The 16155-nt window shown below is 44.0% G+C and overlaps 1 protein-coding gene across 1 annotated transcript in view; it reads left to right on the top strand.

Annotated features, from left to right (window-relative positions):
- Window positions 1-16155, top strand: part of FBXW7 (F-box and WD repeat domain containing 7) — an 806951-nt gene that overhangs the window by 245306 nt on the left and 545490 nt on the right. The gene's annotated exons all lie outside the window — the stretch shown is intronic.

Genomic DNA, 16155 nt, shown 5'->3' with positions numbered 1-16155 from the left:
ATCTCATGAGATTGTAATAAATATCCTTTCTCTCGGCGCTCTAGTGTTGGTCTCAGTTTGTATCCCGGACCCGTGGACGAAGGGTGGACCCTGCACCTTTGGGTGGTCCCCCAAAAGACTCCCAAATCCACAGCTTGACTCCAGTGGTGTAGTGAGCACGGGACCCACGTCTGGGCATACCCTTCCCACATAGGGCGAACAGCAAAACACACAAGATGATGGACAGAATCTTGCACATTGACAAAACATTCACCCCTGTCACAGATCTGGGTTTAATCCATCGTTATTTTGCAAGAGACCCTTGCCTTCTTCGGCAGCCAGTGCAGAGTACGCAAATGTTGCCTGACACTGTTTGGGAAGGTCAAGGAGCAGACGAGCAGCTGCGTTTTGCACTACCTGAAGTCTGTCCATTAGATAGGTGGGAAGGCCCACATAAAGTGTGTTCGCATAGTCAATGCGGGAGGTAACAAGAGCTCAGCCGACCGTTTCTTTTGCTGCTAAGGGCAAAAGAGGCAAAACTTTCCGGAGGAGCTTCAGGATGCCGAAATAGGTACCTGTTAGTTTATTGATTTGGTTGCAGTAACTCAGCTTTTCATTAAACCAAATGCTGAGATTTTTTACAGGGAGCCCTGAAGGTGAGGGCCTGGGAGGCTCATCTGGCAAGAAAGTATGCCAAACCTGAGGGGAAAACTCCCCAAAGAATAGAATCTCGGTTTTATCTTCATTACATTTCACCTGAGCACACGTAAGCCAATTGAACACCTCAGCCGAACACGTTTTAACATGAGCAGTGGGATGTGTCATTTTTTCCAAGTGAACAGGAGCTGGGTGTCGTCTGCATAAGCAACAACTTTAGCTCCCAGATCCAATGCCAGCTGAATAAGAGGTGTCATGTTCAGATTAAACAAAAGTGGGCTCAGTATGCACCCTTGCGGAACCCCTGTCAAAAGGGCTTCGGGAGTGGACGTGAAGGGGGGGATCCATACTTTTTGGGTTCTGCCTTCTAAAAACGATGTCGGCCACTCACAGGCAGCACCCATGATACCTAAATTCGGTAAACGGGCTAGAAGGTGTGAATGGGGGACAGTATCAAAAGTGGCAGAGCGATCCAACAGGACCAGAGCTGCCCTGCCCCCACCATCCACAGTCTCACGGATAGCTTCCGTGATTTCCACCAAGGCAGACTCCGTGCTGTACGAGGCCCTGAAACCAGATTGAGCCGGATGCAGAAGGCCATGATGTTCAATGAAGGCAGTTAACTGCTTATTAACCATTTTTTCGCATACTTTAGCGATAGCAGGGAGCAGCGAGATAGGGCGATAACTGGACAGGAGGTTGGGATCAAGGGTCGTCTTTTTGGTAAGAGAGATAATCCGTGTCTGTTTCCACTCAGTGGGAACAGAGGCCAATGTCAGAGAGGCATTGATCAGCTGATTAAGGAGCGGGTTGATGACAACAGCCGCGCTGGCCATAAGTTTAGCAGGACAGGGATCATTTGGAGAGCCCGATTTAAGGGAGGATAGAGAACCCAAAGAATCCATCAGCGATAGAGCATCAAAGGTGGAAAAGGTAACTTTAGCAGGCGAAAAAATAAGTTGGGCAGAAGGCACCGGAGTCGCCTGGGCATCTTGGTTGCCGAAAGCCAATTGAAGCCCTCTAACTTTATTAATAAAAAAATTAGAAAGCTCTTCACACCAAGCGGGAGAAGGGGCATGGGTGTTGCTGATGGCTTTGGGGGACACATCATTTTTCACAATTTTAAACAGTTCGTTAGCGTTATTGCCCGACCGGGTAATCAAATCAGTATAGTATGCGCGTTTCGCTAAAACGACAGTAGCATAATATGATTTTTGGGCTGATTTCAGAGCAGTTTTGGCCTCTGTGCTAAAATCCTGCCTCTATTTCCTTTCCAGACTTTTCCAGTGCTGTTTCTGTCATGTAAGCTCAGACGAGAACCATGGATTGAACAGAGGACTATTCCGGCCTTTGGATCTCACTTGTGGCGTAAGATCAGCCACCACCTTCTCCATCTAACATTGAATTGCGAAAGAGCAAGTCTGAAGTCCGCAGCGAGCTGAGGGCGACATTCAGTCAAGGCTTGATAAAAAGCAGCCGGCTGTATTTTATGGGTTACCTTACCCGTGCCCGTTCCACATGTCCTAGACGAATACGTCCCCCTGGCAATATGCCAAGAGAAATGGATCAGATAGTGATCAGACCAAGTAACTTGCAGGGGGGATGCTACCACCAGAGGCAGACTGGAACAGATGAGATCAAGCGTATGGCCCCCTCTGTGAGTCAGAGCGGTTACATATTGCTGGAGCTGGGTCGCATGCAGCACGGATTGGAAATCACGCATGTCACTTCCATCCATGTTGTCAAGGTGAATATTACAGTCGCCTAATAGCAAGAAGTGCGTATAACGTAGAGCTCTTGGCATAATCCAGTTATTGAGCAAATTAGTGAAGCAACCAGCAGGGCCAGGGGGTCGATGGAGCAGGATCCCCCCCAAAACAATAGTGGGGATAGATGGATTTTAACACAAAAGTCAAGAGCTTCGATGTCAGGTGAGTCCATTAGTTCATTAAATTGACATTCCCAGTCTTCCTTCACCACCACTGCAAAACCCGCCCCGCCCCCCCCTCCGCCCCAATTTGTGATCAGCTCCGGAGATTTAAAACCCTTTAGGGATAGCCATTTCAATGACCGGGCTAGAAAAAGGCGTCAACCATGTTTTGGTTAGAAACAGGAGATCTAGGGACTCGTCTGCGAGCAGGTCAAATATGTCTTGACAGTGTTTGGAGACAGAGCGAGTATGATCAGCGCTGCCTTAATAGCGAGTGGCTCATGCCTTACCCCAGAAGTGTCAACAATGACAGACAGGGACTGGGGAAGCACTAACTTGCAGTTATCAAATACATAAGCGTTTTCCACTGCAACATCCCAAGTTCTACAACCCTCACAATTGTTGGAGTTAAGAAAGCAGAGTTCCTCCCTGTTATACTGAAGAGCATTCGGTCTAATATGGGAGCGTTCACCGGCATAATAGCTGGCGCGCACTCCCCAAAATGGCGTCTCTAGTTGTCACAGCAGGAAGTAGAACCTGCGGGGGAAAAAACGGAGGTCGGGCAGAGTCACTAGCTGCCACAAGACATATTTTCAAATTCAAGGTACGTACATAAAAGCAGTTCAATTACCAACACAGTTAAAAATGATTTAAAATAAAGCAGTTAAAAAAACTGATTAGGATAGCAACCACAGACGAGAGTGCAAGTGTGCGAAATCAATGAGCTCTGGGTGCAGACGTTTGCGCAGCTCGTATTTTTATCTCCCCCGCCCTGTGATCAACTAGAGCACGCACATCCCAAAATGGCGTCTCTAGTTGTCACAGCAGGAAGTAAGAACTGTGGGGAAAAGACCGAAGGTCGGGAAGAGTAACTAGCTGCCACGACACATATTTTCAAATTCAAGGTGCGTATATAAAAGCAGTTCAATTACCGACACAGTTAAAAATGATTAAAATAGCGCAGTTAAAAAAATCGATTAGTATAGCAACCACAAACGAGAGTGCAAGTGTGCGAAATCAATGAGCTCTGGGCGCAGACCCTCAAGCAGCTCGCATTTTTATCTCCCCCGCCCTGTGCTCAACATACAGATTGAGAGTCCCTTACTAACCGACCCAGACATGTAACAACATACTTTCTAAGATATCCAATGACAAACCCATATAGGCACTGACTCACTCATTCAGGTATGCAGTGAAGAAGTGACACTAACAAGTTATCCATCCAGACAAATAGGCCTTTAAACAGATCTCGAGCCTGCTACAGTAGAGCATGTGTACACAGTTTTCCTGCTAGGCCGGGTATACACATTCAAAACTTGTTGGTAAGCCTTAAACTCTTCTTCTGCTATATCTAAGTCACACCTATGGTAGGTTTTAGGTAGGCTATAGTGGAAGGAGCTATGAGGTTAAAAGATAAGACATGTTCTTTGAAGTTTCATTGAGTTACATTAGCACTTACGGACCCAAATGTCAAGTCTCCCACCCATACTGAAACTCAAACACGTATGTATAAAAGGATAGAGCCACTAATACACCCAGTCAGACAGTGGCAGAGGCACTTGTGTATTCACTCACACACACAAACAGCACTTATGTATCCAATAAGTAGTAGTAGTAGTAGTAGTAGTAGTAGTAGTGGTAATGGAGGGAGTTGCACACACAATTAAAAACCCCAAAACTCACTAACCCAGCCAGTAAGCAATCCATGAAGCCTCTTTCATACACATTCAGAGACCCAAAGAGTCACTCTGAGAGCCAGTCATTTACCAACATACTTCCTTAAATATTTTAAGACAGTCATCCAAATAGAGACTGAGGCACGCATTCAGGTATGCACTGAGGAGCTCACAGTAACAATTCACCCATGCACCCCTTTCAACATGTCTCGGGCCTGCTGCTGCAAAGCCTATATGTGCTGGTTTACTGCTAGGCCAACTTGACATTCAAACCATGTTCCCAAGACTTTAACTACTCTTGTCCTACATATGTCAACCCTAAGATAGGCTGTAGGTAGGCTATAGGGAATGAGCTATGTGCTTAAAACATAAGACATATACTTTGCAGTTTCTGTGATTGACGTGCACTTACAGACCATATGTTCTGGTACAAATCCAGTCTCACATTCATAGTAGAACTCACATACCTATCTACAAAAGGATAGAGCCAGACACAGCCAATCACAGAGACATTTCAACATTCTCTCACTCTCCCTTCCCCACTCTCACTCACTCTCACTCACTCTCACACTCTCTCACTCACTCACTCTCACGCTCACTCTCACGCTCACTCTCACGCTCACTCTCACGCTCACTCTCACGCTCACTCTCTCTCTCTCACTCACTCACTCACTCACACACACACACACACACACACACACATCCTCCTCCCCCCACACACACACCTCTTATGTAAGTCGGCCTAATGGAGGCAGTTGCACACATAGTTACATACCTTAATACTCTGGAACAGATATTGTAACTAATCCATTCAGTCCCTTACATACACATTTAGAGACCCATAGAGTTACTCTGAGACTTAGTCATATACCAACATACATTTTTAAATATCCAATGGCACACCCAAATAGGGACTGAGGCATGCATTCAGATATGTACTGATGACTGACACTAACAAGTCACCCATGCAGACAAGTAGCCCTTTAAGCATATCTTAGGCCTGCTGCTGTAGAGTATGTATTTGCTGTTTTTCTGCTAGGCCAACTTCACATTTAAAACTCCTTATAAACCTTACATTTTCTATCTACTACATATAAGTCACTACTAAGGTAGGCTACAGCTAAGCCATAGGACTGGGGGGTATGTACTTAGAAGTAAGACATGCACTTTGAAGACCGGCCCCTATATACAAGTGGAACTGTAGCAGTATTTGCAGTAGCAGTCAGGGATCAATTGAGAACATTCCTACGTGAGTTTCTGTGCAGAACACTGAAACCGAAAATTGCAATTTTGGAAGGATAAGATATATACAAATTGAAGAACTATAGTAAGTTACAGGGACATTCATTCGCATGTCTATCAAATAAAGTGTGCTGAAGCACCTTTCAACATTTTAGAATGTTAGCTGTTCACCACTCTAAAATGTGAAATTTAGTTAGGAGACTTTGTGTGAAAACTCCTGCACTATGTTTAGGAGAAATGAACTGAGCTCCTATGCATGGTTCACTTGCAGAAATAGAAAAAGTTTGTGAAAATGTTCAGTTTAGTTTCTTTGGTCCTGAAGAGGAGTGTAGAGAAAATAAGGAGTTGGTATGTGGAGGTGAAGAGGAACCCAACACAAGGATTAGTTTTGATAACTCTACAGAAGAGATTAGGAATTTTAACACCGTTTCTTCTGAGAAAGCAAACTGTGTTTGTATTTGTTGTCAACGCACTCTCTACAAAAGCCAAACTCGCAATGCAGATGTAGTCTCAAAAACAGAAACGGAGAATAGATATAAGTGGCAAGAATTTGCTGGGGAATGATTTGACTTATGGACATGGCAAGTTATATGTAAGTACTGCTCCGATAAGTTTGAGAATAATAAAATGACAGCTAGAGCAGTACATAACAAGTTAGAAGTAGTATTTATTCCACAAGAACAACGAGATTTAAATGTGTATGAATCGATTCTCATACACTGTGTACACCCATTTCAGGCTATAGTTCATATGGAGCCTTAGACAGGGAAGATGTTACCAACAGAAAGGCCTTAAAGGGCGAGTTGTTTACTTACCTCTAGATTCCAAACAGAATATTGAAACTGTTGGTGAACACAGAGAGGATCAGGAACCCGTTGTCATTCTAGTAAATGGTGTGCCTACAAAGAATAAAAAAAATGGCAAGAGTTAGTTGATAGTAAAATAAAAAAGCAACATTATACCAGGTACAAAAGAATGTTTATTAGAAAAATGTTGATGTTGATCAAGATGTAGCATATGTAGACCATGGAACATTATCATCAAGTAGACTGATTGAAAAAGTGGATCGATCCAGATCAGAGGAGACTTAAGAACACTATAACATCCATCCTCTGCATTCTGAAGAAGTAAACAGAGATGCCATTGATCTCTTTCAAATGAAGCTAGCAAAAGGAGCTCCCATGAGTGTTCGGGAGAAACGTTTGCTCACCCTTTACAGCCACTCACTCACCCATAGTTACTCTCACACTCACTTGTGTATCCACTGATGCTCTCGTACAGTCACTCATGCCCCCTGATACTCCCTCATACAGCTCATGCACCCATACAACCACTCACACATCTACTCATTCACCCACTCACACAGCCACTCTCACCCACCCATACAACCACTCACTCAAAAAGCCTTTGACACACCCACTATCTGACTCATACACCCACTGACACATCCAATCACCAATCCACACAGCAATTCAGGCACCCACTCACTCACCTATTCACTCCTCACCTATACAGCCACTGACCGAGCCAATCACTCACCCATACAGTAATGCACACACACTTACCCATATAGCCACCCACTCACTCATACAACTACTCACTCATATAACCACTCATGCACTCAGTCACACTCACCCATACAGCCACTAACACCCACCCACTCACTCATACAGCCACTCTCTCACCTATATAGCCACTCACCCATACAACCACTCACAGATTCACTCACTCATACAACTACTGACATACCCACTTATACCCCCATGCAGCCATTTACACACATACTCACTCATTTATACAACCACTCATCCATCCACTCACACAACCACTAAAACAGCCATTCACTCAATCGCACAGCCACTCAGACACCCGCTCACTCACCCATACAGCTACTCACACACCCACTCACTCACCCTTACAGCCACTCACTCAGCCATACAACCACTAAGACATACTCATTCAGCCATTCAGTCACTCAGACAGGCTCTTTCTTATTCCTGCAACAACTCACACCCCCATACAGCTAGTCATGCACCGATTCAATAACTGTACATACACTCATGCACGCATTCACTCAGTCAAACATCACTGACACACTGACTCACCCATAGAACAACTTGCACACTCGCTCACACCTACACTCTACTGAAACACCCTTCCACAAACTCATACAACTACTAACACACCCAGTCAGTCACTGTAACAGAGACTAATACAGCCACTTAATTGTTCATATAACAACAAGTACATGCACTCACTCACACATTCAATCACTTACACAACCATTTACTCATTTAAAAACTCAGTAACATACCAGTAGACCTAACAAGACGTATTCACACTGTTACAAACATACATTTAGTATATAATTTTTCGTTCTAAACTGGAGTTAGTGGTTTTACCAAAACCTTTTTTTTGTTTTTTTTAAACTTTTTTTTCTTTTTTACAATTTTGTATTTTTTGCTTTTTTGGTTTCTTAAGAAAAAAATGTGAAACCTCCTTCGGAAGAAAAAGCACACAAGAACAGTAAGTGCTATATAATTTGTAAAAAAATAATAATAATGGTGTACATTAATTATCTGCACTATTGTTGGTATACCTTGTTCATCTACACTGAATATCCCCCTGTATTTTGGGCAAATAATGCCAACGTTTGGAATTCCGGGATAGTGTTCAGAATGCCTGCAATTTGTCCACTAGCAGATTATGTGCCCTCTTGTTCTTCTCCAGGAGCAGATCTTCCTTGCTGACTCTTAAATCTCTCTAATTCTGTTCTTGCCAGGTGGGTTCTATATATGGTTCTGAGATGTTTACACATGCTTGAAGTACTGCATGAGTACTTTTTCTCACTGTCACGAGAACAAATCTTCATACACGTCCCTTTTTCTGGCATTGATGTGTTTTTTTTTCCTAGCAGGATAGAAAAAACTGCTAAACAATGCTTTTTTTTCAGCTGAACTACTTCTTCCACTGAAGAATTGTCATGTTGCTGTCCCTGATCCTCCGAAGGAGATGCCATCTTCAATCAGTAGGGGAAAAAAAAAACACCAAGCAAAAACACAAAATAGTCAGTGGCAATAGAAAGTGTGAAAAATCCGAGCCACTCCTTAAAGATGGAGGAAAGGGTTGGGACCTTCCTGTATTGATGATAGAAAGATATTTAACCTATCAAATCCATTTGTTTCTGTGACACATGGAATTTGCGATGCCGACGCAGATCTGTCGCAGCTTTGCAAAATGCATGAAAATCACATTTAAAATGTATTTGCTCTCTAATTATGCTAATTTTTTATTCTAATAGTAAACTTCCTTCCTTAGAGTAAACCTTCAAAATGTTTCTATAGCTGTGTTTTACGACTGCCAAAAATATGCTGGAGTTGTTTCCCCAGTGCGAATCTGGAAATACGTGCCAGCACGGTCCATGATGGCATTGGAACTCCCCAAAAAGTATTCAAACTACCTTTTAAAATGTTTTTACTTTATTATCATAGTACTTTTCATACACTATTAATAAACCTCTCAACTTAAACTAAAGTTTTAAAGTGTCTAAATATGTGTTTTACTATTACCAAAAGTAAGGCGGGGTCGCGTATACCCCATGAGGCGTTGCAACAGGTGCATTACTCTAAATATATACATATATTATTATAAATTCAAACAACACGTTACTGTAGACACTAAACAACCATCTGTGTTTTATCAAGAAAATGGTCTATACACGAAAAGGTCCCCAAGTGCCTATGCTACAAAATTTGGTTACGCATTCTTCATAATGAGGAATATAACCAAAACTCTGCTACACAAACAAGCACTTACTATATATAGTTCAAAAGAATGAACATTGTTTGGTGGAAGGATATATTTTGTACTTGCATCGTCTTTTATGAAGGAAGATTGTCATGAGAAACGTCCGGATAAAGGTGTGCAAGGAACAAGAACATTTACAAAACTCACACAATGTCACTGGTGACATTTCCTCTTACTCCATTACAGAGCTGTAGTGCAAAATACATACTAGACGTTTACCCAAGGAGATGGCACCTACTAATTAACCAGTAGAAACTTTGTCATTTGGATACTTATTTTGAGGAAACTATATATTGTTTTTCATTAAAAGAGCAGGTATGTTCTGTTGTGGACCACTCACTGGTACATCTAGTAATACCCACACAGACAGTTACACATTAAAAAACCTTAGAAATTCACTGATTAAAACATAGGTTAGAGAGATGTTATAGTTAGGAAATAGAATTTAAAAAAACCTTAACAATTACCTGAAAATAACGAAGGTTACAGGGATGTTATAGTTAGGTACATTTCACTCATACAAAACTATAGAACTTCAACAGGTATAGCTACTTGTGCTAACTATAACTTACGCCCCCGCAATGTGCTGCTTATGACCACTCATATTACATCACTCATGACATGGTCAGTGACATCACTGATGACATCTCAAATTATATCACGGATGACATCATCCACAGAACCGTTCACACACTCATTCACATCCCCCTAGAACATCTCATACATCCACTCACATACCCACACAACCACTCACATACCTATTGGCAGACTCGTACAAGTACTCACTTATACATAGACACTAACACACCCACCTACCCACCCATACAGCCACTCAAACAGCCAGTCACTCACCCACCCACACAGCTACTAACAGTGCTACTAACTCGCCGACACAGCCACTCACACACCCTTTCACTTACCCACACAACCACTTAAATATTCATTTACACATCCATACAAGCACTCAAACAACAACTCACTCACCTATACAGCCACTCACAGACACTTATGGTGTAATACAACCACTCACACCCCCCCTCACTTACCCATACATCCACTTACACATCCAGTCACTCACCCATAGAGCCATTCAGAGCCACTCACTCACCCATACAGGCACTCACACAGCCACTCACCCACCCATAAAGCCACTCACCCACCCATAGAGCCACTCACCCACCCATAGAGCCACTCACACAGCCATTCACCCACCCCTACAGCCACCTACACACCCTCCCACTCACTCATAGAGCTACTCTCACAGTCACTTGCTCACACATGCAATCACTCACACTGAGTCAGCCACCCATGCAGCTACTCACACACCTACTTACTCAACCATAGTCACTCACCTATACAGTTACTCACACATTTGCTCACTCACCGATAGTCACTCACACACCCACCCACTCACTCACCTATACATCCACTCTTACACCCCATCACTCATCCGTACATCATCTCACATACCCATATACCACTGACACCCACTTACTCACCTACACACCACAGACCCACCCACTTACCCACACAGCCACTCACACACCAATACAGACACTCACACGCCAATACAGACACTCTCACTCATACAACCACTCACAAATCCATAGAGCTACTCACACCTACTCCGCATAGATGCAGTCACACAGCCACTCCCATAATGTGTAACAAATAGTATCACTCATTAGTAGTACACAAAGTGTACTCATTTAACATTTGTACTATCTTACTATACATCTTTACACCCACAATCAAAGGATGATGTCAGTTACCATGTCATGAGTGATGTAATATGTGAGGTCCTAAGCGGTGCATTGCAGGGACGTAAGTTATAGTTAGCTCAGGTAACCATAACTGCTGAATTTCTATGGTTTTGTATGAGTGAAATAGTAGCCTAACTATAACTTCCCTGTAACCTTTGGTTTTTTCAGTGAGTATGTAATACACGCACACTTTGTTTTAGCTCTTTGTGTGCATTTCTTTAATGCCCATCAGTTTTGCCCTATTACGATTTTTTTTTTCTTGGAGTTTTATGTAGCACGAACTAGACCCGAAGGTATCAGAGCGCTTTACATGAGCACCAGTTGCATTATAGACGCACACATTAATTTTTTAGGTCTCGCCTACTCAGCTACTTTGGAGTGACCTCTTGGAATCACCTTACCTTGAGGGACCGAGCAGCGGCGCCATCTGTTTGCAATTATCGCGCCCGCCGCTGCTCGCTCCCGCAAGGTAAACGCTGTACATAGACGAAGAAAGACAAGTCAGGCTTCTGGAAGGAATTGTGTTTTCATTCGTGAAATTGCATACTAATTATGAAACTTGCAGGTTGCGTCAACAACTGCAGTGACATAATAACCACCAGAACCGTGACCTTTTTATTTGCACACTAATTTCTGTAGCAGGTTCATTAACGCACTCTGCTGCCTTGATTGCTTCTTGCGATATGCACACGTTTTGTCCACGGCGCTTTTTGCCGGGACTCAGCCAGTAGTCCATGTTCTGAGGAGCCCCCAGATTTCTTTCTCTGTGGCATTGTCTGCCTTTCTGTTTGTGCCACGCTGCCATACCTGTCCTTGCAGGATCTGGAAATATATAGTAAAAGGGTTTCGTCTTCTGATCACTGTAGCTATGCAAAACAGAAATTATGTAAACCTCCACAGCATATTAAAAAGCCTCGTGGAGCCCACCATGTTCGTTTACCAGCCCACACACCTGACCCCTCTCCCCAAACACCCCAGGGTGAGTTTCACTCAAAGGACCTCTCCTGCACTGACATGGGCAGATCTGACAAGAAAGGAAAGATTCCGCTTGTGTTTTGCGACAATTCTTTTGAATTTGCTGGCAGAAATAAAATAACAAGCATTGGCATAGCCAATAGGTCTCGCCTTTGGGACCTGCTGCATAACTAAATACTTAAAAGGTCCCAAAGGCGAGACCTATTGGCTATGCCAATGCTTGTTTTTATTTTGTTAGGCACAGGGAGATTAAGTGATTTGCCCAGTTGAGCGTTCCTGCCGAGACGCGTACCTGGTTCCACAGCTCCGAGGTCGAGCACTGTATCCGTCAGGTCCTTTTGACCTATTGCACGCCCCGCTGCTGTTACATCATGTAAGCTGCATGGTCATGCACACTGACGTTTCCCCATTACTGGTCTCCTGATAATATTTGCCACAGTAAACATGTAACCTCTCGGTAGGTACAGCGCTCTGAAATCCGCTTTGACTGGACTCTGCGATGCACAGATCGATAGTACCGAAGTACAATACATGCGGTGGCGTAGCAGCTTTTTCCACGTTTCTTGTGGCTCACGCTTCAGGACTTGGAAACGAATTGCTGTAGTTCGTCAGACTGTGACGGAGGCCCTTGGGGTGAATCTGGTTTTCCCATTGGTTGCTACTAGTTTTCCTCTCCTACAATGGACAGAGATTAAGACAGATGTATTTGAAAGTTCCGGTCCAGCTGGCTCCAGGACGGCTGCTCTGAAAAGCTTGCACACTAAGTTGAACTCTGTTATTGCTGGAGCAGGTCCCATATTATTGGAATATTTTAAATAAGTTTCAAGTTCATTGAGCAGTTTTTATTATATTCCCAAAGCTTTTTAATGCCTTGTATGGTTTTCAGAGCCCATCATTGGAAGACAGCTACTCCGTTTTTTTAAGACGGAGAAACCGTTCAGAAATCAAAAGCAGGGTACATCAGAATGCCTGCGAACGTGGCTAACATTCTGAAGGAAAGGCACCCTGTTCCTGAATTTAAAAATGTGTCTTCAGTCTTCTAAGAATGGCAACGACAGGTATGGAACAAGACAAGTGGCGCTGTAATGCACAAGGTAAACGTGGAACGGATTCCTTTTCCCTGGTACTGTAGCAGGTTCGAGGTGCTGAAACGCGTTGTTATAGTACTGTAATTAGAAGCAGGTGCTCTAGGATCCTGCCCTCCCCGTACCCCACAGTACCAGCATACTTTATCTCAGACTCTCCCGCATGCGCAAGGTTGATTTTTGATGTTTCCGCTTGCAGAAGACCTCATGAAACAGGTTATTGTTAAGGTTAGGTTGGGTTTCTTCTCAGGCAACCTGCTTCCAGATTGTCTGTGTTTTAGTGTCTCTCGCCACCCTTTACAAGTCATCAAGCCCCTAAGATGGCCAGTAAACCATTGTACTGTTTTGCTGCGAGCATTTGGGGACACAGCAGAACTGTGATAGTAACCTGTGTCTTATCACTTCTTGTACAGTTTGCACTTGTAAATGAAATTACTTTACATGCTTAAATAAATGTGCAGTGTGCTTCGAATGCATGAGAGACTGGGCTCCAAAGCACTGCACAGCAGTGTGAACACTGGCGCTGCCTGCATATCTCAACGCTCAATCAACTCTAAATTGATCGCCAAAAGAGTTCCATATTTTGAGAAAGTTGTCATTCTCTATGTTTGTAATAACGCAATTTTATTTCAAAATAGTATTTGCAGAATTCGAAAGTGATATCGATTGCTAATGGGGGAGAGGGAGGGGGAGGCACTCCGTGAGAGCCGCGAGGCAAGGGCGAGATGTCTTCCACTCTTAAGTGGAAGCAGTGTGCCAGGTCTGGACATTGGAGGGTTTTTGGGAACGCCGGCTTAAAGTCATAGGTAACTGCGGAAAATGTTATGGGAGTTGTGGGGAAAAATGAGGACATACTAACTGTGTTTAATGACATTTGAAATAGAAGATGCTAAAAAGCAACATGGGAACTATTTTCGGTGCATATGGGGTGGTCTTAAAATCAGTACTTGTGTTCTTGTAGATCAAAGACTGATGTCCTGTTGGATGGCGGCCTGTGAAAAGTTTGAGAGGGTCCAGTACCAACTATGGTCATAATCGGGCCTGGTTGCTGCAGCTTGCCACTGTAATACTTCCATACCGTCCTTGCAAACGTACTAGAACGACACATAAAATGCAGAAGTCACAGGAAAAAGCTGTGTCTGGCGGTAGATAAATGACTTAACCTGGCCAGGTAGTCCAGTCATTTTAATCGATCATCGAACTTGAAGACACCAAGAGCCTTGCTGGCAAACACTTGCATACTTGGAGATGTAATTCCACACCCTGCTAGGGTCCTGCTTCAGTATTAACCTCTGCAAGTGGAGTCGTTTAATAATAAACTCTTCCTGGCTGTTCAGCGTGCCCCGTAGAGTAAGTGAGACACGTTTAAAGCAAGCATTTGCAAAATAATTAGATCTGTTTTTTCTTAGGGCAAGTTAGTGTTACAGTTGGACGACTTTGTGTGTGATGACCCGTCACAAAATTCCATAAGGCAGAAACATCTTGGACTACTGCCGTGTGGAAGCTGTGAGTATGGTCTCTTTAGCAACCAGGCTGCATTAGCAAAGTTTAGATGTACTCATAAAGTCAATTCTTATGCATTTGTTGTACACACTGAGTTAATAAAAGAGACACACTCCAGAAGAAAAATCCGAGACCAATTCAGAAAAATAACACACATTTTTATATCATATTAGACACCAAGATCATCGATATCATGTAAGTACCGTCAGAGTTATGAATTTTTACAGTGAGCAAAAATACTTGTATAACGTTTTTGAGGCATGAGTCTCAAATGCGTTAATGTTATCCTATGGGAGAAACAACGCTGCATACAGCTATTGCAAAATATTTAAAGGGGAGCCTTTCAGGACTCAAGGTGTTTGGGAGCCAAGGTCTCAAGAACCACCAGCTTGGGTTTATCTGCCCTGGGGTGTCCGGGTGCAGAGGTGCTGGTCGCGATGGTAGCCTTGAGCACAACACGCTAAAGTCAATGGAAGGGGGACCTGTGAGAGAAAGTTTTATTAAGTATGGACATGGGGACAAGTCTGGCAGAACCAGACGGCGGGCTCGGCTCGTGAGGCTCTCTGGGGCTCAGGGATACAGTTAGTTTCCGTGGACCCTGGGTTGGGGGGCCCAGGTGCGGAGAGGTTTTGTCCATTGGGTCGCAGGACTTGCAGGTTCTCGCGGATCTTGGGTGACCTGGTGAGAGGAAGGAAACATTGCAGCAGGGCCCCTCTTGCTGAAGCCCTCATGGATCCTGAAGCCCCTCATCGGTAGGTTAGTGTCGGCATCAGTGGGGTCTGGACTGGACGCATAACAAGCCTTGATTGCTGCAAATGCTCCGGTGCCTAGGGTATTGGTGCTGGGAAATTCCTGGAGGTATTGGATCCGCCAAACTTGGCAGGGAGAATAATCTGACCTCCTAGAGCAACAAAGACCTCTTTCTGAAGTTCTGCTCCCTCGGTGGGCCCGAAGGCCAGCAACACAGTGGGCAGGACAGATGCTTGGCAGTGTCTGCCGCTGCAGGGGAATGGCTCCTCCATCCAAAGGGAGATGCTAACTGGTTGCCGAAGTGCTGGGACAGTCCTCTAAGCATTGGTGAGGGTTCAAAGCTTTTGGGCAAGCCGAGTCTTTGCAATTGCTGAAGTTCTAGCAGTTAGGCAGGGGTTTGCGCCAAGTTCGTAGACAGTCTCAGTTCTCGCAGTGACTGCTCTTCTTTTGTCCTCTTCAGTTCCTAGGAAGTCTAATCTAATCTCCTGATGTCAGGGGGCCACCTAAATACTGAATTTAGGGGTGTTAAGGGGAGGGTAAGGTAATAGCCAATGGGCTGCCACCCCTGGGGTGACAACACTCCCTGTATGTCCTCTCCCTGTGGAGAGTGGGTTTAAATTTGACCCAGAGTTCCTAGTTTCAACACAAACGAGATGGTGAAACTCTTCTTCAACAGTCCACTTCAGATGTCCCACCATAATGGTATGCCCAGCCTGTAAGTATGAGACACCTTCTGACTAGCTAATTATCCCTCTTGCTCTGGTGCCTGATGGGGCTCAAGGCAGGGG

The sequence above is a fragment of the Triturus cristatus genome, chromosome 2_2 (assembly GCF_964204655.1).
Source record: "Triturus cristatus chromosome 2_2, aTriCri1.1, whole genome shotgun sequence".
Classification (NCBI taxonomy): domain Eukaryota; kingdom Metazoa; phylum Chordata; class Amphibia; order Caudata; family Salamandridae; genus Triturus; species Triturus cristatus.
Note: the sequence above shows the minus strand (reverse complement) of the source record. Positions and strands in the feature narration are given on the sequence as shown.